At 41.2% G+C, this 26659-nt stretch overlaps 1 pseudogene across 1 annotated transcript; it reads right to left on the bottom strand.

Annotated features, from left to right (window-relative positions):
• Positions 1–2226: 2226 nt before the first annotated feature.
• LOC146797044 (myosin-1-like) lies at positions 2227–22871 on the bottom strand (annotated as a pseudogene). The gene is made up of 34 exons (XR_014969676.1): positions 21837–22871; positions 21607–21750; positions 20262–20418; positions 20118–20169; positions 19916–20036; positions 19732–19824; positions 19580–19643; positions 19022–19120; positions 18746–18849; positions 18495–18633; positions 17973–18091; positions 17702–17851; positions 17437–17607; positions 17040–17347; positions 16852–16928; positions 16610–16697; positions 16399–16516; positions 15956–16082; positions 15094–15230; positions 14762–15008; positions 14426–14668; positions 14172–14348; positions 12707–13000; positions 8781–8977; positions 8513–8696; positions 8261–8426; positions 7776–7900; positions 7364–7672; positions 7067–7261; positions 6843–6968; positions 6485–6655; positions 6290–6394; positions 5975–6063; positions 2227–2260 (listed from the first exon to the last, which is right to left on the bottom strand). The product of XR_014969676.1 is annotated as a myosin-1-like (transcript).
• Between the last annotated feature and the right edge of the window lie 3788 nt (positions 22872–26659).

Raw genomic sequence — 26659 nt, 5'->3', positions numbered from 1 at the left:
TGCTTACATTGGAGTGGGAATAGTAAATCTAACACCTCCAAAGGCACACACTTTCCATACTCTTTCTTACGTCAGAGATGGAATAGTGAATATGACCCCTCCAAAGTCCATAACTTTCTCTAATGTTGTTCAAGTTGAAGTGTCAGTAGTGAATTTGATCCCTTCAGTCTACATTCCTTCAGTCTACATTTTTCAAATGATTTAAAAAAAAAAAATGCTTTAATATATTTTTTGTTTAATTTTAAAAGTTAGTTTAGTGTAAGAAAATGTTTTTTTGTTTGCATTAATATGTTTTTAATTTCTAGTTTTTTGTAATTAAACATAATTATTACTAGTATTTTTTCTTACATTTCAATCTTAAAAAAAATACATTGTTTGTTATTTTTTGCAAAATTTTGAAAGAATTTATTTGAATTATATGTTTGTAAATTATTACGGTTTTATACATTTTTTAAGTGATTCGTATGTTTTTCAAAATGTAATATTTTTAAAGTAAGTATATGTTTTAAAGTTAATATTATGTATAAGAGTTAAAATTCAAACAAATTGATGTTTTATATTTATGTTATTGATTTTTTTGACTTTACATACAGAATATCCTCATGTATGCAATGTTTCATAAAGCAACTGATTCAGAAGCAGGCATTTCTTCTACGAAAATATTGTGCTGAAGAAAAGTGTGTACTTGGCACATATTGTTTCTATTGTAAAGCAATCACTAATGGAACTGATATTCAAAATGGGACCTTGATGCCATGAGATTATCTAGGCATAAATAAACCCATGTCAGGGGTACCCCATTTTCTAGTGGAAATAGAGAAATGGAACTTATGAAATCTTCAGGAGGAGGTTATCATGGTTTTATTGAGAGTCATTTGTGGAAAATGATGTCCATTTGCGCTGGTTGTGCATCCATAATTACAGCCCTCCATTGCCTCTGCTCCCTGAATTCCAGGAAACTCATAATGAGTGCTATAGTGTTAAGCATTCTGCTGACATCTGTATGGGGAGAATTTAATGGGCTTGTTGATGTGAATAAATATTCAATTTTTGCTTATGCTTCAATTGTATCACACACAACTCAATAGATCTGGTGTGGTAGCGTACATATAAGGCACCAGACGAGCACATCTGTTACAAGGAACTACAGAATGTATTTCGGTAGACAAGTTGCAAGTAAATATAAATGGTACTAAGAAACATTGAGACGGATCACGAGTGTGTGTTAATGCCATCCTTGTTGACTGGTAACTTCAGGGAGTAGGGTTAACAGGACCCTAAGGTAGCATGGAGAAAAATTAAATTGCTAAAGGCATCACCCAGATTTTCAGCTGGCGTCCCTGAGTGAAACTTAACTGTTCCGTTACTTACTGTGGACTGTCTATTTCCGATGGGACCGCAAATTACTATTACAATGTCCCATCCGAATCAAACTCTTAACCAAGTCTTTAAAGGGTTGCCTGTTTAGATGAGTCTGATTACTTTCAGGAAGATCTCAGGTTATCAACAGAACACACCGAATACCATGACAGCATTGCAGATAACACTACAGCCAGCCCTTCATTGACTTTCTCTCAACAATAGACAGCATGTGCTTATCACATGAAGAAAAAATGGAGAGACATTGAAGGGATAAAAAGTAAAAAATGTATTTATTGTAACAAGGTAGACAAGGATCTTTCAGGGAAGACTTGAATTCACATTTTGTAAACTTCAGTTTCCTCCTTTTAGATATACAGGGGTTTATTCTTCACTGTCAGCTTTCTGGAAAAAAAGATGTTTGTTTTAATATAGAGAAACCTGATGAAATTTTAATAACTTCTTTACCTCCGTCTGTGAGCACTGTTTCTAATGAGCAGGCATAAAAAATTAGTATCTCCCGGATTTTCATTCAAGTGATCACTCTTTTTTTTGACAAGTACAAATCTTTGAGAACTCTCACCCACACCAAGTGAAGCAATTTTGTGGGACTGCTTCCCACCTATTTATTTGCTGTTTCTTGATTTAGATTGGAAAAATGAACTTGAAAAATGGGTTTAAGAGAAGAACCGCATGTGAGGAAAAATATAAAAGCAATAGCATGCTGCCGAAAGTAAGAGCATGCTGCCTATCTGATGTATCTCACCTTGCCTCCAGTGTCGCGGCTCTTAGTCCTGAGTTTATTAACTTGCGATTCTGCAATATCAGGCCTTTCCTCAGCTTCTTCAAGCTCGTGCTGCACCTTTCTGAATCGGGTCAGATGCGCGTTCACTTGCTCCTCCTATTAATAGAAAAAAGAGAATAAATAATCTTTTGGATGACCTATTAATTTGATGTTTTGACTTTAAATCACGACTGGGTTGTTTCAGTTTCTTACTATTGTGCCAGCGGAGGGAATAGGAAAAAGTGAGACATCTCCCCCGCCTTCAAGTTCAATGATGACCAATCACTGACTCATCAGAGATTGAAAGTCAGACACAAAACTTTCCAGACATAAAAGCATTTTGGTTGAAGTATTCAGCGATTTAAAGTGAATGAAACGACTTCTACTTTGGCCCAAGGTATAAGTAATAGTGGTTTTGAAGTACTACAGAACAATGTGTTTAATAAAGTATTTTAGACTTGTAACTAACTTTATTCTAATGACATGAGAAATGTTAATGTTAAGCAGTACTATTTGGCTTTCATGCATCTTCTGCTGGATGATTGTAAGACCAATTATTGCTATGGCTTCAGACAAACACATAGAAGTGTTCATGATGGTGGTTGGAGGCAGAGGGGAGGTCTTCTAGCGCTACTATGTCACAACGTCTTAGAATTTCCTTATTTAGAAGATATCTTTGTAAACACTGTGCGATTGATGTATACATTAGTGGTTAGTCATTAGAGTCAGGGTCTTTTCTTCTAAGCAGTATGGTCCATACGTAAAACAGAGTGAGCAGTCACTAATAGCAATAGATAGACCTACCATATAATTTGAATGGCCCTTTACATAACTGATGTTTCGAATCTGATACCGCAGTGTCGACCGAAGACAATCTTCCTATTGATGTTACATGACTATGAATGGAAGGCTGCACTCCTATACATTCTGTATGACTTTCACTTTGTATCATACATTTGTGGAATTGAATGGACAACATGTTGATCTTGTCCATTGACAGTTTTCTACATCAATAGTAATGAGAAGTTCAATGCTCCAGGTGTTACCCTGAAATATATATATTTTTTTAAACTTTGTTTTATTAAACAATCGTTGGTACAGTGGAGAAGTGTGGCTCAATGGTTAGAGCGGCAGACCTCGATGCAGAGCACTGGTCCGGGACCAGGGTTTGATTCCCGTCGCGGCAGGGTCTCGGGCTATAAATTCCGCGGACCGGATATTCTCGCCTCAGTGCCTATTCTAATCATGGGTCCCACGCTGCAACTCTGGGCAATAGCTTGCTTAATTTCCACAACGGCCCCACAGTGCTGGGGTCCCTGGCTTCACCCTGGGATGCCCAGGAGTGGACATTTCACAGGGAAAAAGCCAGGAAGGGTTCCCTAGTGGTATGAATACAGCGCCGGGAGACCCCGGTCCGGGGTAGCTGTGCGCTATATAAATACAAGCACATTTACATTTACACCTTTGGAATAATACAGAGACTGGGTGGCATCAGGTAGTGGAGAATGGAAGGAAATTATACAGCACGTACAGCTTTAAAGTGCAACATCTCGATTTCTAGTCCAACTAGTACCAAACCCTGAAGCATATCTTAAACTCCAAGAAGAGCTGCTGGAAAGTATGCTCTAGAATGCCACATTTCTGTCTGTATCATCGCCCTCTGTATATACACGTGATATTAAGTTATGTGCTTAGCCTTTCAGTCTGAAGCTTTGTGATATTCTAGTCAACAACAGCAGTAAACTAAAACACCTTTATTCAAAAATTGTGAAGATTGTTAAAAACAAACCTTATCAATTGCCTTCTGCTTGTCTTAACTTTTAGCATAGCTGCCAGTACGGTAGAATATGAGCTCATTTTTTCCTGCCTTTCCAAAAATAACAAGAGCCTAAGATCTATTTGACTAGTGTAAGACAGTGACCCATTCTTGTTGGATTCCTATTATAACTTGTGTGGCGTCTCAGTGACCACCCCCCGCCGCCATATCTGAACATGCCTTTCCTGAATACCGCCCCCACCACTCCTGTGCGCACAACACACAGCTTTGTTTCTGTAAGCAGCGCATACAAAGTCTCTAAAGCTAGCCTGTTCAACTAATAATTATCGATGACTATGAGTTTGTGCATATGGAAGGATCTTACTGTTGCTGTACTTCAAAAGTATAACCTTCAAACTCATTGAAGAACTCTACCCCCTACCGCCCTGTGGCCACTCCCAGACTGAGGGCAAATCTCAGGAGTCATTATTGTTGAAATAATTAAATTTTGAATGATTGAGTGGTCCTTGCTTTAAAACACAGCCTCCACCAACTTCAAAAGCATCCATCTATTCATCTTTTCCGAGAACAGCCGAGCAGGAATGATGGCAATCATCGACCCCCACTTTAAACAATGCAGTAAGCGTATACCTCAGCTTATCAAGAGGCCATTAATACTGTCTCTGAGAGGCTCAGAATGCTGCAGACAGGCCCAACGAAAGACCTTTTAAAGGACTGCATCGGATGCCTGAAGGCACCCAAGTTGTTCATAGCCAAAGTTTGGGCGAACCTCGGAGATCTATGCATCACTCACAACACATCCATGGAAAGTCTCCAAGAAAAGGCAATGCAATCAAACCCACGGAGGCTTCGCTGAGGGCACGAGTAGTTTGGCGAAAAGGATGGAATGACTATAATATTCCTTTTCAGAACATTCTCTGCAGACTCATTCAACAGTTACTCTTATTCTGTCTGAGGCGGGTCTAGAAATACATGAAGAAAAGCGAGCAGCCGTTTTATAAACTCACACCTGTAATGTTGCTGTCTCTGGATGCACCAGGAGGCTGCTGTGGGTTTGTTGATTGGTGTTTGTTGATTTACATGTATTGAACCAATCCATGCTTGCGGGACAGTCATAACTAGATTTCGCAGAAGTATATATTAAAATCAGGTCCCGAATGTTACCTTAGCCAACATCTGTCCAGATGACCTCAACTGTATATGAGAGCAGTGGCTGCGTTTTATACACCTCCTTCAAAGGGGGTGAAATTAGCAAGTTGGAACTTTGAACAGTCAATGAACTTCCCTTCGCCTAAACTCCCTTGCAGGTGGTTCCAATCAAAAATATGTTTTGAAAAGATTGTTTTTGTAAAACATATCTTGCAAACAAATTCTCCAGTCAGCAGTGGGGATTTGAGAGTTTTTCTCCTGCCATCCTACTTTAGCAGAAGATTTCTCCAACTATTTGTTGTTTTTTAATCTTTACAAAAATGATGAAGATCACAACAATCTGAAAGTTTTATCAGAAATGTCACGAACTTGCAAAGGAAAAATCTTGCAACTTCGCATACCACTAGTATGACGTTCAAAGTCACCACTGTAGTCATGTTACAAAGTCTCTCCGTCTGGTTTTTTTCTTGTTATCATCTTCTAAATTGCTATTTTAAGCTCTCTGTAGAACGTCTGTTTGAGATACCAGCGAATAAAACAAATATTGAAGAACTTAATAATGATCATAGAGCAGTGGCTTTTGCAGCTAGTTTAGCCCTGTCTCCTGTTCTTTTTTTAAAATTAGATGAGTTCTCTTTACTTTTTTTCTGAGCGCTACAAGGAGAATAAGACTCATATGATATGCTCTGCTTCTCAGCTAATATAAGAGGAGTTTTTTCAGTTTTATGGAAAGTGTATGGTGTTATTTTGTAATTGAAAAGGAGCATCACTCTCTTAAATTAAAAAGAAGAGGTGCTCTGTTTATGACAATATCTCACAAAGATGGGCATATATTCAAAAAAGATCTTGCTCAGCTTTCACAAAGGGAATACATAAAATATAGGAAAATATTTGGCGCAACTTACAGATTCCTCGGCTTGCCTCTTGTAGGCTTTAACCTTCAACTGCAGTTTGTCAGCGAGATCCTGAAGTCTGAGAACATTCTTCTTATCTTCTTCAGACAGCCAGAAAAGTACAAAAATAAGGGGAATACTTTAGGATGTTATTTGGAGGTTTAGCTGTTACATTATTTGACTTTGCAGGATAAATTGTAACACAACATGAAATTCTATGTGGGTACACATACACACTTAGATATTTTTATTTTTTATCTACAACTTCTCTTAATATTTCTGTTACTTGGTCAACACTTAATATCTACTGCAAGAAATAAGGCATACCTGGTATGTTAGTTCCTTAACTCGCCTCTCGTACTTGCGGACGCCCTTAATGGCTTCCACTCCACGTTTCTGTTCAGCTTCCAGCTCGTTCTACAGTTCATGGACCTGCAGGTGGCATTGATGTGATTAGATTATTCTGTCAATGACCTCTACCTCCATGCCGTGACAATATGAGTTCTAGAATGTGTAACTCACCCTGCTCTCCAGTTTCTGGAGCTGCTTCTTCCCACCCTTCATTGCGAGCTGCTCGGCCTCGTCCAGGCGATGCTGCAAGTCCTTCACGGTCTGCTCCAGGTTCTTCTTCATCCTCTCAAGATGGGCGCTTGTGTCCTGTTCCTTCTTGAGTTCCTCCGCCATCAAAGCAGCCTTTATGAAACATACACATTAAATGATTTCATCTTCTGTATTATGTCACTTACTTTTATTTCTAAAAATGAAACAATAGTGTTGTGAAAATATTTTAGATTTACCCAATTGTTCCTTTTCCCATTCATTCTAACTTATGGAAGAATACAGAATATTAAGACTTCTGCTACTTCAATTAAAGGCTTACGTCAGTGATGGCCTTCTTGGCCTTTTCCTCAGCGTTCTTGGCTTCCTGGATTGCTTCCTCTACTTCATTCTGGAGCTGAGTGTTGTCACTTTCAAGCTTCTTCTTTGTGTTCATTAGACTTGTGTTCTTAAGGAGAGATAGACATAGATTCAAAATGTATTATTCAAAATATACCTCAGTTTGTATTAGTGTACCAAAGAAGATATATGAAGAGAGAGAAGTACCTGGGAATGGAGAATCTGTAAACGTTCGCTGGCATCAAGAAGTTCCTGTTCAGCAACTTTGCGAGATCTTTCTGTCTGTTCTAAGGCAGCCCTCATCTCTTCAATTTCCGCCTGCTGGAGGTTGTTCCTGCGCTCAGTTACAGCCACCTGTTCCTTCAGGTCCTCCTGTCCTCTAACAGCATCATCAAGATGAAGCTGAGCATCCCATAGGATCAATAGCATTTTTTGTGTTATAAGTTAATTGTAGAGCAGAAATAGATGTAACAATGCAGCTTAATCTGGGTCAGATAGAATTACCTTGAGTTGAGCTTGTACATTCCTGAGCTGCTTCTGCGCTTCTGCAGCCTGGCGGTTGGCATGGCTGAGCTGAATCTCTATTTCATTCAGATCTCCTTCCATTTTCTTCTTCAGCCTCAGAGCATCATTCCTGCTTCTGATCTCAGAGTCTAATGTACCCTGCAGAGAATCTACAGATCTCTGGTTGTTCCTCTTCAGCTGTTCAATCTCCTCATCTTTCTCTGCAATCTTCCTGTCCACCTCACCCTTGACCTGGTTGAGCTCAAGCTGGATGCGCAGGATTTTGGCCTCTTCATGTTCCAGAGATCCCTTTTATAACAGAGGATTTGCATCATAAACATCATATGAAAACTAACTAAAACCATATATCAGTGTAACATAGTTTACATTGCCCAACATCTCTTTTACGTACTTCAGCTTCCTCCAAGGCAGCATGGAATTTACTCTTTTCTTGCTCAACCTGCTTCTTTGCTTTTTCCAACTCATGAATGGCCTTTCCGGTTTCCCCAATCTGTTCTGTAAGATCTGAGATCCCCTCTGTCAGGAACATGAACAAACAAAGGAATTCGTTTTCTAGACTATGTGTTGTTTGATAAAAGATTTAATAGTAATCGTAATGCAAATATATTGAAAGTTATATATATTTGTAGCCATCCGCTTACACAATAGATATCAAAGATTGGTAAATAAGCCAAATGCAGTAGGCAAATAATAATTAGTGAGACAGAGTAAAGCCTTCATCCTTCCTGCATGTCTAAGTGCAGAGAAATGCCTGATATTCACGTGAAGATATAAACACAGGAAAATAAATGTACACCACATTTAGTTGTGGATCCAAATTGCAGCAGTCATTAATGTGGCTCTTCATTTTTTGGAGTATCTTGAACAGATACTTACGTTGCAAGTTCTTGTTTTCACGTTTCAAGGTTTCAAGTTGATCTAGCGACTCTTCGTAGGCATTCTTCATCTTAAAGATCTCTGTGCTCAAGGATCGGGCATCTTTCGGAGATGCTTCCAACTCAGCCTGAGTTTCCTCAAACTTCTGTTTCGAGTCTGCCAGGACCTGGTGAAGATGACTTACAGTTTGAACACATATCCCAAATGAAAAGAAAATTAAAGTTTTAATAAGAAATATTTTGTCAATTTTACCTTATCAAAGTTCCTCTGTTTCTTGTCAAGGGCTGCAGCAGCACCGTTGGCTCTCTCCACATCAACCATGAGGTCCTCCACTTCAGACTGTAGTCTCTGCTTGGTCTTTTCCAGAGAGGCACACTTGGAATTCACAGCTTCAACCTGTTCTTCGGCATCCTGCAGTCTCTCAGCCAGCTTCTTCCTGTAAATGTGTAGGTAGACCATTATTAATGACAACAAGTCATCTCTTTCCAATAGTTCGATTCTTTTGCTTAATGCAACATACTTAGCCTCTTCCAGTTCTTCTGTGCGCTGGATGGCATCTGTTTCATATTTAGTCGTCCATTGAGAAACTTCCCCATTGGCTTTGGACAGAGCGCGCTGGAGCTCAGCCTTTGCTTCTTGTTCTTCCTCAAATTGTTCACGGAGCAACTCACAGTCATGTCGAGCAGGTTGCAAGGCATGTGCCAGGGCATTCTTGGCCTGTAAACAAATGTCTTTGTTAACACAAATCATCAATATTTATTTTGTGTTATGGAGATAATTTACGAGATAAATTATGTTAGTTCCATATAGTACTTATGAGGAAATTGAGAAAACAGAGAAAGCCTACAGAGTGCATTATTGTGAAATGTTTCTTGTGTATTATTGTGGAAAGTTGTGCAAAAGAATGATGTCTAAGCAGCAGTGACTTTATGAATCTGATAAAGAGGGTTGAAACGTTTGAGCATTTGTAAGAGTTAGAAATTAGGTTTCTGGTTGGCAGAGGTATGCACCCTGTCCAAGCAGGAAAGTCAGGGTAAGTGTAAGCAACCCTACATTAACCTTTGCTCACCGTCTGGTTTCTTGGCACTGAGCAGTCAGGCTTAACCTAGAGGCAATTTGTAAAGTATTTGTGCAACTTTTCTAACAGTAAAACTGTGAAAACACCACACAAAACGAATCCACACCAGGTTAGAAACATAGAGCTTAATGTAATATATAAAACAAGACCAAAATGACAAAGATCCAAGAAGTAGAAGTTGAGATATGACTTTGTGAAGAATAAACTGAAAGATTGCGCTTATCAGCAATCGGCGCCTATTTGGAATATCTTGGTCGTGATGAACCTGGGCAAAGTCTAAAGTTCAGGCCGACCGCAATGGAGCGTGGGCCGGATAAAGAAACCCTCTTAGGCCCGCTGAACAGAAGTACTTTGATCCTGATTTGCATCGACGTTGAAGGAGATGTGGGATGCAGCCGAGGTGATACATTGGTTCTGCTCCTGCAACAGAAGGAGATGCATCGGTTTTCTCCAACTAAAGTCGGCGTTGCGTCGGTTCCAAGGAAAATGCGCTGACCCAGAATGAGACGCATCGATTCTGCTCCTGTAGCAGAGGATGGGACAATGTTGAGGATGATGCGCAGTTTCCAAAGGGAATGCGCCAGGTTCGCTCCACGCAACGACGAGGATGCAGCGGTTACAACCCACGCAAAGACGAAGATGCACCAGTCCCAATGCCGTTGCTATCCTATGGCAGATATAGGCCTTGAAGTAGTGAAAAACGAATTTGGGAATTTCTCACTACCAGGGTATGTACAACTTAAAAAGTACATGTCCTGCCTTTTAGATACATTGATTTAGGCCTAGCAAGAGGTTTATCTTGCCAGGTCGAAATGGTAGAGTAAACTGCACAGACACACTCTGCAGTGGCAGGCCTGAGCCATGGTTGGAGGGCTACTTAAATAGATAACACAATGGGTGATGCAGGCTCACTAGTAGCATTTAATTTACAAGCCCTGGGCAAATGTAGTGGACTTCACTAGGCGCTTATAGGTAAATTAAATATGCCAAATGGGGAAGAGCCAATATCACCATGTTTAGGGGAGCGAGCATAAGCACATTAGCACTGGTTAGCAATTCTAACGTGCACATAGTCCTATAGCCAGCAAAAACGAGATCCGAAAATGGAGGAGGGAGGCAAAAGATTGTGGGGAAGACCACCCTAAGGCAGCCAGGTCTAACAGTAATCAAATTCATACTTGTTTTTTGTAGTTTAGAGACTTTGCTTATTTCTTTCTGCCATTAGTTTTGCTGGATAGGTGCATTCCTGATGCCTGGGTAAGAAAGCACTGTAGATCTATGAGTGAACTGAGTTTCACTATAGAAAGAGTAATAAAATGGATTGAACCGAAAAATGTTTAACAGTTTTATAAAGAATTTGGAAAACAAAGAATGGCGAGTATGAAGTAGCATAATGGGCGCCTTTTGCTGGGTCCAAAGGTTGAAAGGTCAGGCACTCTTAAGTATCATTCTTTAATATGGCCAGCTTCGAATCTTTCACAAGTGAAGTTGTGCAGCAGCTGCTTGTGCACGTTGACTGAGGTGAAACAAATGAAGACTGCCTGAAACCACTGATGACGAAGGATGTGACAAGTAAGAGTCAATGAAGCCACATACTGAGCCTTACCATATGGGTATAGAAATTATGAGGAACAGTTTAGAATCTGTTCACCAAGTAAATAGGAATCCTATTGGTTTTTTAGGTCTCGCCTGACCCAGGGCATGCGCTGGTCTGGCGAGACTTATTGAGAGGGCTCCAAAAAGTGCTACCTGGCCAGCCTAGAGGTACAGTGCATGTGCGCGGGCGCGCGCGCCGTGCTTTACCGCGATTACTTTCACTTTAGCGGCCGCACGGCCGCTTTGATGTTTGATCGTGATCGCGATCCCTTTTACTTTCGCGGCCGCCCGGCCGCTTTGCATAGCCAATAGGTCTCGCTTTTGGGACCTTATAAGTATTTAGTTATGCAACTGTTGCATGGCTAAACACTTCTAAGGTCCCAAAGGCGAGACCTATTGGCAATGCCAATGCTTGTGTTATTTAGATACCGATTTGGTTGAGGAATGTGACAAGGCCATGGAGATGGCACAGACCAATCGATGTGAAAGGATGAAGTACAGCTACAGTAAGAAGGAGGCTGTGCTTCCATTGTACAAAACACCTGTACAGCCTCATGAGGAGTATCGTTGGCATATGGGCCAGAGCTACCTCCATCTCTGATACTCTGCTGCATGTTATTGTACTGATCTGTCTTGATCCTTATATAACTTGGAATCAGGGACCAAGCGACAATCATTTTTGGCGCCCCCACACACCATGACCTCCTCCTCGGATTCTCTCACTACCACCGGGCAAAAGTGCCCCTCATTTCTCCACTCATAAGTTATAGCTAAACACAGCACCTCCCTCTAAGGTCAGCGCCCCCTCCACAGGTCAGCACCCAGGGTGGCCACACTGGTCGCACTGCCCTGAAGGCGGCTCTACTTAGACTCTTTGACATGAATTAGCTCAGGTTCATGCATGAGCTCTTTTTGTTCTTGGGTATATCTTATAATTGGTATGGCATTGATATTTGTACAGTTATATACCCAGAACATATTGCAGTTCTTGTCTGAATAGTTTGTCTCTTTCAAGGAGGTGGAGCAATGTATGTTAACACATTTTCTTATATAAACATATATTCATTCATCAGCACATGCATTCATTGGTTGCTTTCAGGTTTCCTCTGTTGCTGATGCCAGGATGACAGATACCCAAAAACTCACATAGGAGTTACCCTAATACAAGGAAAAGGGGCAGGATATATATAGAGAAAAAACAAAAGAGATCGCTTTTCACCTGAGAACTAAATCAATCTAGATAATTTGTTTTACGAACCGGCAAAACCGTAGGTCAACATTTGGTTATTAAGAGATGGGATTACAAAGCTGAGCAATAGTATATAAAGAATTAAAACCAACAAACATCAAAGTTTGCAAAATTGTGTGATATTCTCAAACATAAGCCAGTAAACACATGCGAATAAAAATTATATACATTTAAATATTGTATTATTCATTAAAAGCATAATTTTCTAAACTTTCCAACATAAAGTATATTTCAAAATACATCATTTAAAAGTGCTGGTGCAGACAAAATAAAACTTTTAAATAACAGATCTTATGAACACATGCAAAAACACATAGGCACTGTAATCAACAAAAGGACACTGTTTTGTAAAAAAAAAAAGAAAATTGATTAGAAACAGCTTCAAAATTGATTGAAACCATAGAAAAACTGCCGACAGAACCTACAATCATACACAGTACTCTGTTGCAGTTCACAGCATTAGAAGTTGTTGTTTTTTGCCGACAAATTAGGAAGAAGATATTTAATGTAGGAAAGAAGATACCTTGGTTTCTTCTTCCAGTTGTCTCTTCAGCTCCTCTGTCTGTTGAGTGAAGGCTTGTTTGCCTCTTGTCAGTTGAGAAATCAAAGACTCTTTTTCTTCCAGCTGGCGAGAGAGTTCACCTATATAATGTAGTTCTGTAAATACCTACTTCTTCAGTTTTTCTCCATTTTGCTGTTTATCATTCTCAAGATCCATCACAGTTTCCTGGGACAGCTTCAGATCACCTTCAAGCTTCCTCTTGGCCCTCTCAAGGTCCATGCAAAGTTTCTTCTCCTGTTCCAAGGAGCCTTCGAGCTGTATGGTTTAACCGAAAGCATAAGTCATATAGTTGATTGCACGACACAAGACAATAGTAATCTATTGTTTGAAGTCTTTACACAGCAGCACAAATCCAAATTCAGATGCTTCAGCTCTGTTAGTATGTGTTTGTTGAGATGTCTCCATTATGTTCTAGCTAAAAGTTTGCAAAACTGAGTCTGTAGTATCTTAGCATGTTATGATGCGGGAACTTAGTAGAGTCGATTAGGTTCTACAGAGACGAGTACTTTTGACAAAAGTGTGACTGAAAGGTCAACCGAGGAAAGTTCTTAGTATGGTTTGTATACATCTGCAATGAATGTGGAAGAATGTGTGAAATGAAGCTGGCACAAAGTGTTTGTGAATTTCAGGTATAGCAACCCAAATTAGGTATTGGTTTAGAGATCTTGAACTCAGTCCTGATGAAATCCATTTGACCATTAAGGCAAAATAATATGGCTGAAACATGTAGAACCAGAGATGTTTAAGTTCATTGCATACTCCCTAACATCACCCCCTGGTTTTAACCTTTCCAAAGGTCCTCCAAAATATGTTATATAGATTTATTGGATACCTTTAAGCACTTTTATATTCAAATCCTTCCACAATAAAATATAAAGAGCTCCCTTGACGATTAAGTTTGAATAAGTCCATATACGGACTGATTCTTGGTGAGGACTCAATTTTGATGAATTAACTTGTCAACTTTCAATACTAATTGCTGTTTTCAGGTGTTAAGTTAGAACTACTGAGTGGCCACTTTGCTTATTTAGGATCCATATTTGTTTGAATGACTTGCCACATTAAAGCACATAATCTGCCATTTCTTGACAGACACTTTGGTCAACCCTGTCAGATAATCTGGTTTTCTAATGGAACATAATTCCAGTGACCTTGATTAAATAATGTAATGATAAAGTACATTGAGATAAAACTTGGATTCCTGGAAAAATAGTCCATAGTTTGTGCACTACACTCCAAACACATCCTCTGTGGTTAATCCTACACAAATTACTTTGCACCTAATTAATGCTTGTTTTGTGGTCACTGTGGCTCTGGTATATCTAGTTCAGTTTTTTTCTTATGACCAATTATGGACAGTTGGCATTATGTTTCTGACAACCAGTTAATGTTTCCGCTCAGATTATCAGTTTTAGTGAACACTTACATCATCCACTTGCTGTTCCAGCTTTGTTTTTGATTTAGTTAGCGAGCTGACTTTGTCTTCTTCTGCCTGCAGGTCATCCAGGGTCTGCTGATGGGCCTCCTGGAGAGCTTTCTTCTCCTTGGAAACCTTTGAGATGTTTTCATCCAGAGCTGCAATTTCCTCTGTGAGATTTGTAACCTGGAAGCATAAGTTATCTGCAGCATGTAACCTTATATTCTACTGTATCAAATCATTTTTGATGTTTGCCAAGTTACCTTATTCTCTGTGGCATGTTTTTCCTTCTCTACTTTGGCGAGAGTCAGCTCAAGGTCATCGATGTCTTTCTTCAGCTCAGAGCATTCGTCCTCCAGTTTCCTCTTCATGGCCGTCAGCTCAACATTACTTTCCACCTCATCTTCAAGTCTTTCTGTCAGCTCTTTCACTTTAGCTTCCAGTTGGATTTTATTTTTAATCAGACCTTCACATCTTTCCTCCGCATCTGCCATGTTTTCACTTTCCTAAATAGTTATGAAATTGAAATATGTTTAGTAATACATATTTTGTTAAAATGAAATGCTTTGAGTGTGTTAAAGTGTACATATCGCTTGAACCTGCAACGCAAGATCATTTTGTTCTTGCAGCAGCACAACAATTTTCTCCTCCAGTTCCTTCTTTCTTGCTTCAGATTTTACCAGAGCTTCTTTTGTCTTTTCAAACTCCTCTTTCATGTTTGCCATCTCCTTTTCTGTTTCCGCGCTCTGCAGTAGGGGCTTAATCTTGAAGTAAAGTTTCATCCACGGCCATGTTTTGACATTCATGAAGGATCTGACATTGTACTGGATGACCATTATGGCATCTCTGTTGTGGGCAGAGAAGGTCATATCATAAGGAGCAGTGTATGCTCTTAATGCATCTTTTACTGATTCATGAATTCATTCAGTACCTTCTTTCCATCATTTTCTTGAATTCTATCCTCATGAGATACCCTCTGCAGGCTGCCTGTGTGCGGGTGATGAGGTCAGCCAGCTTTTCATCTCTCATCTCTTCCAGGTTACCTAGGAGACCAGCTTTGAAGAACACCTTCAAAAAGAAAATGGATTATTGAGATAGAGTTTTTATGATATGTATGTTTTGGCAATATCCTAATGTAATGAAATAAGATACAAAAAAGGCTTACTGTTCTAAGAATACCATCTATCCTTATACAGTGTATTTCTCATAAGTTGGCAAAATACCCAAGCGAAGGGACATTACATGAAGTTATTTTTTTCCACCTGTGCAGATAGAAGTGCAAACTCATTTTTCCACCCACCAATAGCCACCAGACCAAACTGCCTTCCTACTGTAAAAAGGATCCTCAGTGGTCACTATTTAAAGACAAAACAGAAAAATTGTGAATTAAATCTGGGTTGACTGTGGAATGGCCTGTCTAGAAAATTTCATTAATATTGTGCCCTATATTATGTTTGCAAAAACATGGTCCAGTAGTGTTTAGATATTCCAGTACAAACTCCACGCTCACATCAAGATATTTAGATCGCACACCCGTTTGCTTTAACCGTGGCCAAAACAAATATGTTTCGACCTATGCAGTAGAGGTAAGCTGTGATATCAGCTAAGCAGGGCAATCTTGCTAGAAAATATCGCAACTCTACTCTGCCGAACATTCTGTAATTTGTAGTGTCTATTGACTGAAGGTATCACATCTGCTGGGCAATAGCCATACGCTATTTAGTAGATATTGGCCACTAAATGATTTGCTGTTCTCCTCCTGCATTTCATTCAGTTATTTGTTAATACCGTACCTTCTTAGTATGTCCGAATCTGTACTGAGTATGGTCAACATCAATGGAACCCAACAATTTCTCACATGCCTTCTTGCTGTCAATAAACGCTCCTTCAGGAATAGCACTTGCATTCAGAACTTTGTATCTTAAAAATAAACATAGTTAAATCAGTGCGCAGGATATGTCAATGCTTCAAAGTAATAATGAGAGGAGAGTTCTTTATTGGCTTCAGTTATCAGTAGTTGAAATCAAGTGCAAAAACAAACATAATGCATAGTGCCTTAGTGACAATTATGACATATTTCTTAATACATAACACTATTTGTTAGTGATGCTGTGTGGTATTTCGAATACATTTTAAATTGCCTTAGTTTCTATACATCTAAAAATGTCACTGGGTAAAGCCTATAGTTGAGTAGTTATATTTCCAAGGTTAATCCTTTGAGTAACACAGTGTGCACCTTTGTTTGAAATCACCATATAGGATTCTGCTTGGAAATCCCTTCCTGCAAATCCTAATGCCTTCCAAGACACCGTTACATCTCAGCTGGTGGATCAGGAGATGGTTGTCCATGACACCTAGAGGAAGAAAGTAGAATAAGATGACTTCATTGAGCTCACAGTATGACAACAGGTAACCCAGAGTTCCATATAAATGTTGAAGCTTTGTACCTGGGGTTTTTGTCTCATTGGGAATGAGACAGCGCACAAAGTGTGGATGAGTGCTTCTTAGATTAGTCATCAGCTTGCCCAAGTTCTCCTATTTTACTGAAAATGCAAATGTCATTAAAACCATATTTATATAAGAGCCAATACCTAAATATATGCAAAATTCTAACAATTGTAATGATGCAGGTTAGAATAAAATGAACACTTCTAGGATTTGCTCATGTACATTTATTTGTGATACTCACTCTGAACAAGCCAGACACTGTCTGGAAGGATCCGCCCTTCTTCTTCTTTCCGCCCTTTCCACCAGAAGCAGCGGCCTCTGACATTTAGATGTAAGAGAAACAATACATGTCAGGGCGTATGTCAGGTTCCATACTTTGCATATTGTAGCATTGTCTACATGTAAGATGCATTTGCAAGTGATATTTACCAGCCTCTGCTGCAGTAGCAGTGTAAAGCATGGACAGTACTTTAAGGGAGGACTTCTGGTAAAGCTGGATAACAGATTCATTCAGTGGGTCCTTGTTCTTCTCCAGCCAGCCGGTGATGTTGTAATCCACAGTACCAGCGTAATGTACCAGGGAGAAGTGAGCTTCAGCCTTTCCTTTGCCTGGCCTGGGTTTCTCAAAGTTCTTGCACTTGCCCATATGCTGGTCGTACAGCTTGTTCTTGAAGGAGGTGTCTGTAGCTTTAGGAAACATGCACTCCCCTTCCAGGATTGAAAAAGATTCCCATGGGCTAAAAAGAATAAATATTTGTATAAGCCTGTCATTGAACATTTGTAAAAATTACATTGAAAAGCACACGTTGTTCACTACGTCACCCACCTTGTCAATGAGTTCAATGCAGGCAGCCAGATCCATACCAAAATCAATGAATTCCCAGTCAATGCCTTCCTTCTTGTATTCCTCTTGTTCCAAGACGAACATGTGGTGGTTGAAGAACTGTTGCAGTTTTTCATTGGTGAAATTGATACACAGCTGTTCTAGGGTGTTGAACTAAAGCAGAACACATTTGTTCTTGGTTAGGTTTTTATTATGAAAGGTTTGTCAGCATACTTTGTTCCTCACCACCATAAGGTCTGAAACTTACATCAAAAATCTCAAATCCTGCAATATCCAGGACCCCGATGAAGTACTGCCTGGCTTGCTTGGTGTCCAGCTGCTGGTTGATACGGATCACCATCCACAAGAAGAGCTTCTCATAGACAGACTTGCAGAGTGCACCGATGGAGTTATAGACCTAATGAGGAAGGAGGTGTGTTTGCAAGTGAATTTCCGAGTTTTAAGTCATATGTCGCTTCTTTAATCAGTTTAGGTATTCTGGTCAATTACATCAGCATAGGCAGCCATTGTAATTTTACCTGGTTAACCGTCTGGCCCTTGGTGACAAATTCATTGCCGACCTTGACTCTTGGGTAGCACAGCGCTTTCAGCAAGTCAGCTGAGTTCAGACCCATCAGGTAAGAAATCTTGTCCGCAACTGTGAAAAGAAATAGAGTGTAGAACTCAGCATCCTCTGTCACCAAATTTACATTCGCTATCTGCTCATTGGTTATGGTGGAATAGGATCAGCAAGGTTTGAGCTTATATATAAATTTAATCGTAAATGTAAGCAGTTTGTAGCCAGCTTTCTCTAGCTTCTGTATGTGAATGTATTTCTAGCGTTGACAATACACATCGGACAACATGGAAGGCGGAAAATACTGTAGAGTTCTTTCTTGGAGTCATGTTGGTGGGTGCATGACTAATATATGCAACAGTTGGGTTTAGGGTACCACATCATGGACGGTTTGGGTTCATACTCTCTGAAAATGTAACCCACTAAAATTCTAGATTAAGAATTCCTTGAAATGATTTTAGATGAGATGCACAGCAGTCCTTACCTTCTGTGCCATCGGGCTCGGCCTGCTCCTCACGCTGTTTCTGCTTGAACTTCATGTTTCCGTGGTGCATGACTGTTCCTGTCAGCTTGTAGATGGCCATCTTCTCATCTTGGTTGAACCCCAGGATATCAATGGCACTCTGTCAAGCAAAAGACAAATCAAAATTAACTCTGAGGCACACGAGTGAAGTTTGTTAAAAATAGAGGAAATTCAGAATTGGTAACAATAATGGTAATAATTCAACAACTCACATCAGTAGCCATCAACTCCTCTTCGTCATTGATACTTTTCACCACAATCTCGCCCTGGCTGATTGACGGGAAGTCGTACGGGTTGGTGGTAATGAGGAGCATTTCTGCAAAGAAAAGTAAAAACAGTTCAAGGATTGAGTGACAGAGTATGTCACTGACAGCAATATGTGGAGCTCTTTATAATGTTTTCAGTCTGACTTCATTTCTAGTGTTTTAAACGCGTTGCCTGCGTGCTGGGCAGTGAACTGCAAACCATGGTACATGTCAAAAACCTACCCATAAGCTCTGGCTTCTTGTTGGTCATGATCTGGTAGAAGATGTGGTAGCTCCTCTCAGCTGACAGCTGGAATGTGACTCTGGACTTTTCCAGCAGGTCTGTAATCAAGACAAAACATATATTTAGGTGTGTATGGAGATTATTAATTATATTTGGTTACTTAAGGCCTATGATAATAGAAAAGTCCACCATTTCTGCTTTAGGGTTTTCTGGGTTCCTTGTTTAGGGTTAGGTTTAGTGTTAGTATAAAGTGCAATTTGTAGATTATTTTTCCCTGTTTTTTATAACAGGGAAATTTTGTAACGGTGTTATAAAGCCTTCCCTGCACCGCATTACGTTTGGGATATAAATCCTGCCTTTCACCAATATTCGGTTGGGATATATTTACAAGTGTTTGCATTGTGATAACTTACTACCGCCTTAGGTTTTGTTACTACCACTTGCATACGGAGAGTATGTTTTTCAATTGTAGTTTTCACCTTTGGCCTCAAAAACACTTAGGAATCAGGCACTGAAAACTCAATTATATATTAAACATCTTTAATGGCTGGGCTTACATGTCTCAATATCAGCAGAAGCCAGTTTTCCTGTGGTTCCGAAATGGATTCTGATAAATTTACCCTAAATAATAAACAGAGATTTTAGTGACTTCAGATATTCATGAGACAGTAGTCGGTAAACCTTAATAAAACAAGTAAAATGTACTTACAAAGCGAGATGAGTTGTCGTTCCTCACGGTCTTGGCGTTGCAGAAGGCTTCCAGCAGCGGGTTAGCCTGGATGATTTGATCTTCCAGAGTTCCCTGTTAGGAGCAAGGTCTCAATGTGAAGACAATCCTCTGACAGATGTCATGTTATGCACAGCCCAAGAGAAGATACATTGAGTTTACAAACCTGCATCTTGTTGCCCATGGCAGGGGAGTCTTTTTTCTTGTCACCACCACCAACAGCAATTGTTGCAAAGTACTGGATGACGCGCTTGGTGTTCACAGTCTTTCCTGCACCAGATTCTCCTCTGTAGAGAGAATCAGCAGTGTGAGTGTCAGTATGCCTCAGTGAGGCGAAATGTGTCATGAAACCTTAAGCTACTTGATACTTCAGAAATATGTTTGGTACTCATGTAATCAGGACAGACTGGTTTTCACGGTCTGTTGAAAGATTATTTAAAGAAAGGAGATTACTCATGTACTTGGACTAACCATTATAATAATTCAGAGTGTAGACAATACTGAGGTTCTACCTGTCAACATGAACTGATAGGCGTTATCAGAGATGGAGAAGATGTGAGGTGGGGCTTCCTGGCGCTTCTTGCCTCTGTAGGCTGCGACCACCTCAGCGTTGTACACTGGCAACCACTTGTAGGGGTTCACTGTGGCACAGAAGAGGCCGGAGTAGGTCTGAAAGGAAAGTCGAAATTATTACCAGATAGAGGTGCAAGATGTTTGTAACTATGTACATTATGAGTGTAAGAAATTATGGGAAACACATTTGAATATACCTTAACTCTTTGTTTTGAAGTAATTTATCTTGTTCTTGTTCTTTTTGTGTTGTTCTAATGTAAAAGTTACTATTTATTGTGATGACCTAGAAATGTAGCTTTCTTATTTCTAAAGCTCATTGATAACTACATTTGAGGTTAGATCCCCCCGATCCAACGCACTCAGACTGATAAACCTGAAATATGACGACAATCCCAGATTACCAAAGATCTGATTATTTTCACAAATAAAAAAGGCACTGGACTCGGTATGGAATATAGAGTTCCAAAAAGGCATCTTAAGCAATTTGTTATAAGAGGTAAAATATGCGATGATCCCTGAAGTCAAAATGGTTGTAAAAGAGGGAAGATGGTTGCATAATAGATAGTTGTTGGGTGGCTAAACCTTAGCCGTCTGAGATTCGCCCACCAGTAAGAGCAGAGAGCACCTATGTAGGGGCCTAGGGAGAGTGAGGACGAGCACTGACTGCCGGGGCTCCTTGAGGAGCAGAGGCTTCCTATCCAGGCAGCAGTGAGTGACCGGTGGCAAGCACCTGAAATGGGCACAAGAAGGAACAACTCCAACATTCAAGGACCTTTTGTAGTCTGCGAGATGCATCAATCTACCAAATGACATTTGAAAGCTTCTAAAGCAGTAGGCAACTGGCTGTACTCTCTATGGGTCATATGACAGCTAAAGATTCTGGGAGAAAAGATATAAGGAATAAAGTATAAACTTGAATCCCTGGAACCCATCCATCCTCTCTCAAGTGCAGAGAAGTGGCTACTGACACATCTGGTTGATCATGAGCCTTTCAGAGGAAAGCAGCAACTATTGGCTGTCACATTAGAGTTTATCTAGAAATCATAGCATAGAGAGAGATTGATATAGAGAAGTGCTTGTTAGTGTCTGAAGTCCTCTAGGTATTATGCCCCCTGAAAATGGTAAAGGCGCGTGGTTATGTGAATGTCCTTATAAAGGGACCATTGTCTTAGTGGAAATCATGAGCTCTGACTGGCCAAAGTATGGTTCATGAGTTTCACATTTTGATTGTACCTACGTATACTTTTGTAGATCATCCAGGCTGCTCCTTTTGATTGTACTTACGTAGATCATCCAGGCTGCGTATCGCGCGGCGAGGTTATACAGCACGGAGGCTTCATTCAGATGGGTCATGATGACCATGTCTTCAATCTTGTCGTACTTGGGAGGATTCTGAGGGTAGACTTGGGTGTCTTTTACGGTCACCGTCTATAGGGAAGGAAATTGAGTTGGAGTTAAAGCTACGGAGAAGCAGAGCCTGGATGTGTGCAAGGTATCATCATTATGTGTCTTACCCTTCTGTCATCAGTTTTTACAGTGACTTTTCTATTCTCTCGAGCAGTAATCATTCCCTTGATGTAAAGCTCTTTTTCGTCATCTACAAAGCAAGTGTTCTTGGCATCAAATAGCCTGTTTTGGGCTTCAAGCCTTTCCTTCTCACTCTTCCGCAGGAATTGTGCGGCCTCCCCAAACACGGCCATTTCTGCATCTGAAGCCATGGCTGCAGACGGTTACTAGAAAGACAGCAAAGACAATGATTGTAACTTTAGAAACGTGCTGCATTCTAACATAGAGTGTTATTGAATTTGTACAGCCTAATTAACTACTAGGAATTAATTCTACTTGAGCATGTAACTTTCAGAAGAGTAAGGGCATGCTCCCTTCCCTCCCCCAGCCTTTACTTGTCTTCCCTAACAGAAGCATTTCTTTTGCTTCAGAAGCCGGTAAATCCTTGTGGCGTACAGTCCACAAAGAAGCAGGAAAAATGGTGCTTGAACGTCATCAGAGCATGTGACAGTCAATAATTGCTGACTAGTTCCTGAAACAGCTCTTTCTTAAGGGTCATGATGAAGGAGAGCTCGTCTCTAAATCTAATCTCTCCTGCAGAGATTGCATGCCTTGATCCTTGTCTTGTGACATCCATCGCTGCACCATCGAAGGGGTAGAACCAGAGGTTCTACAGCATCAGAGGGCTAGAACCAGAGGTCCTACAGCATCAAAGTGGTAGAAACAGAGGTCCTACAGCATCGAAGGTGTAAAACCAGAGGTCCTACTGCATCGAAGCGGTAGAACCAGAGGTTCTACAGCATCGGAGGGGTAGAACCAGAGGTCCTACAGCAATGAAGGGGTAGAACCCGAGTTTCTACAGCATCGAAGGGGTAGAACCAGAGGTCCTACTGCATCGGAGGGGTGGAACCAGAGGTCCTACAGCATCGGAGGGGTAGAACCAGAGGTCCTACAGCATCGAAGGGGTAGAACCAGAGGTCCCAAAGCATCGAAAGGGTAGAACCAGAGGTCCTACAGCATCGAAGGGGTAGAACCAGAGGTCCCGAAGCATCGAAAGGGTAGAACCAGAGGTCCTACAGCATTGAAGGGGTCGAACCAGAGGTCCTACAGCATTGAAGGGGTCGAATCAGAGGTCCTACAGCAGTTTTAACAGTGAGTTTTCTGGCCAGTGTCGTCAGTTGTCTAAATCATGGTGAATTTATAAATAACACACGTTCCTCGAAAATGTGTATCGTACGAAAACACCCCTCATTCCTGATAATTTGAGGTGCTCCAAATTTATTTTTGCAAAAATGCGCTCCTATGGTGCAATCAAATCCACATTTTCCTAAATTTTGTGAGCACTATCTCTATCAAAATGGTGTTTGAATGTTAATAAACCACCAAACAACTACTACAGGGCCGCATCAGAATCTTCCATCAGACATAGGTTCATTGCTCAAAGCATATGATGTTTTGAAAGGGATCTTGTGAATTGATCTAATGATTCATAGTTCTCAACAGTGCTCAAATGCAGCATCCTTATGAAGCTCAAAAAGAAGTCATATGGCCATAACCTGCATGTGGCTCTGTGCTGGAGCCATGGATTAGCTGCATACACATGTGTGTGTCGCAGCCCGGCTGAGTCAAATTGAAACATAAGTCTACTAACCTGGCATAACTCAACAGTGAACTTGAATATGATACCATAGAATGCACGGACTTGTCACTTTAAAAGTAGATATTTAAAAATATATATCAACGATCATTAAAGTAGAAATGTTATATATAGAGCAACCTTTGGAATGCTTTACGTTTTTCACTCAATACCAGCAAGTGTCATTGAAGTTCAGGCTATGAAGTGCCCCCACTTTGCAGTCAGACACATATTAACATGCGTGTGCATGAAAAAAATAAGTATTTGTTTTTAAAAGGAAGCATCTTTCTTGCTTAACTACACTTTTCCTTTTACCTTATGAACACACATCAAAGTGAGAATTTTTATTCATAGACTACAGTTAAACAAACACCAGGGTGGCATGAACCTCCCTAACTTCACGTATTGTCAAACTATATTCATAGCCAGCTGTACCATTTGGTGGATGCCCCCGTCTGTGCCACATCGTCCAACTTGGGTCAACATACAGTCGGACCTAACTTCCCCACTCTCGCTTATAAATAGTCTAACAACAAAACAGATTAAGCTACCTCATTCTTACCACATTATTAAAGACCATCTCTGCTATCAAAAAACTAGACAAATGCTTCCCTCATAGACTCAAAGGCTCAGATCTTCGGTCCCTATGGTTCAATCCACCCCTAAAACTTGATCCTAACCCCTCTTCCTGGTAAGGATGGGCCTCACTCGACATACCATGTGTCAAAGACACTATCCACCCTGAAAACTCACTGAGGGGCATATCAGCAACAACCGGCGATAATTATCGCTAAGCGCACTTAGCGCTAGGATAATTATCGCCGGCTATCGCCAAATTTTATCGCTGAGATAGCGTGCTATTAGCAACGCTTATCTCAAAAGTGATAAAATTCCAGGCGCAAGCTGCCAATTGTGCGATTATCGCTGGAAATCCAGAGATAATCTCACAAGGTTTGGCGATAGCTGATAGGGCAGGGCAGACTCAGCCATGATATCCACCTTCCATTGGATATCATGGTTAAGTCAAACTAAAAGCAGGCGTAAGGAAAGTAGCGATAACCAAGGTTAGCGCTACTTTTCTTATCGCTATGCTTGTAAGCGATTCCCTTGTTAATTGGAGAAATGTCGTTTAGCGACATTTCTCCAGTTATTTTGAGCTCGAACGCCCACTTTGCATCTCATTTGAGATGCAAAGGTGGGCGTTACGGGGAAGGGCGCTAAGGCAAGGATTCACGCGATAGCATGACCTTGCTGATATAGCGATAAAATTATGGCCGCTTTTCAGCCGAAAACGGCTGCAAAAGCGGCGATCATTTTTTATCGCCGCCTTGTTGATATGCCCCTAACTTTTGCCACACTAACCTCTAAATATGACCTGAAGCCAATCGACTGTTACAACGTTATGTCCTGTAAATTTGCTGACAGAGGTTTAAAAAAAACACACAAAGCGGACTGTCTACATCTTCTTCAAAGCCGAATAGCCAAAAATCATAACGTCTCTATAATTTATAATACACTTAAAATAACATCAGCATTAAACAGACGAGATCTAAAGGACATGAGAAGCATCATACATTGAGTACCACATCGACCCCATCGTACCTTCACAATGGGCCAACATCTGGAGATCTATGCTACAGCGCGGAGTCTGGCCTCTCATCCTACCATGCGAGGTATGGACAACATACAGAGCATCCTGGACTCCAGGACGCCCAAGCGAGCATGGTCTTCGGTCTTCAGCTGCTGTTGGCACCATGAACCGCATCTAGTAGAACATCAGTGCTCGTCTCCTCACACTCTCCGCCTCTTTTTTCACTCCTTACCTTCTCCCCTCCTTCTCTCTCTCTTTCTGAAGCACATTTGCCTTTTTGAGTAACACAACAAGAAGACGCTCCTAGACTTTTTGTTTTTTGATCAAGATGCGTTCCACTCTCATAGTCAAATGCAAAATGTTGGTAGAATCCTGACTCTTTAATGATATTGTAACCTCTGTTTTCTCAATTACATGGTATATATTTCAAAAACACAATGACATTGTTATAAAATCAAAAGAAGCCTTTTGTGCTCCGAGAGGCTGTTGTGCACACGAGAGAATGTAGGTTTCTGCAAAGCACGGGCCACGCGAGGAGATATTAATGAGAGAGCACACGGCCGCTTGGGGTCTTTAAGCCCCAGTGGTGCCAGGCAGTGCTGGGCATCTGGTGGGTGACCCGGAAATGAACTAGAGCCTTCCCTAGGACGCCAGCAGGGAGCCAGGCAGGCTCCAGTTATATGTTACTGCCGGAGCTGCACAGACCAGTCTCTGACAGGTTTGCTGTTTCCAAGCGCCCTGCAGTTTTCTGCCTCATAGGGGCAGATTTATGTTCCCTGGCGCATCCCTGCAAATCAGCATGGATGCGCCAGGGAAGATGCGTCACGCAAGTTTGCCCTTGCGCCACCGCAGATGCGCCGCATTTACAATGCGGTGCATCGTGGCGCAAGGACAAGCAGATACGTGACGCATCTGCCGGCGTAAGGTTGGCGCAGTGCTGAAGTTGCGTCGCAAGTGCGACACAACTCCAGCACTGTTCCAACCTACCCTATCCCTAACATGGTGCGTCAAGCCTTACGCCTGCTTCAAGCAGGCGCAGGGTTTTGACGCATCAGCGTTGGGAAAGTGACTCAGTGAAATCTTATAGATTTCACTGAGTCACTTTTCAGGGGCGTTCCTGCGACGGAACGCCCCCCCCCCAGTGGAAACGCTCACATGAAACCTGACGCAGGTTTCATGTGGCGCAGGGCTTTACACCGTGACGCATCTCCATAGATGCGTCACGATGTAAATGGGGCGCAACATGGCGCAGGGTTTACGCCGCCGCTGCGTCACAAAAGTGACGCAACGGCGGCATAAATGGGGCGCAAGTCCCACATAAATCTGCCCCTAAATGTGTACATTGTAATCCTCGACATCCCCATCTAACCCATTCACTGCCTGACCCAGCGCAGAATGAACTGAAGACTGCGTCCACCCTTCCTTCATGCGGGCATAGAGAGTGCGCATCCCCCCGCGCTGGGAGAATGAACTGAAGACTGCGTCCACCCTTCCTTCATGCGGGCATAGAGAGTGCGCATCCCCCCGCGCTGGGAGAATGAACTGAAGACTGCGTCCACCCTTCCTTCATGCGGGGTAGAGAGTGTGCATCCCCCCGCGCTGGG

This window comes from Triturus cristatus, chromosome 10 (genome assembly GCF_964204655.1).
Source record: "Triturus cristatus chromosome 10, aTriCri1.1, whole genome shotgun sequence".
NCBI classification, from domain to species: Eukaryota; Metazoa; Chordata; class Amphibia; order Caudata; family Salamandridae; genus Triturus; species Triturus cristatus.
The sequence above is the reverse complement of the archived record's forward strand: the minus strand, read 5'-3'. Positions and strand labels throughout refer to the sequence as shown.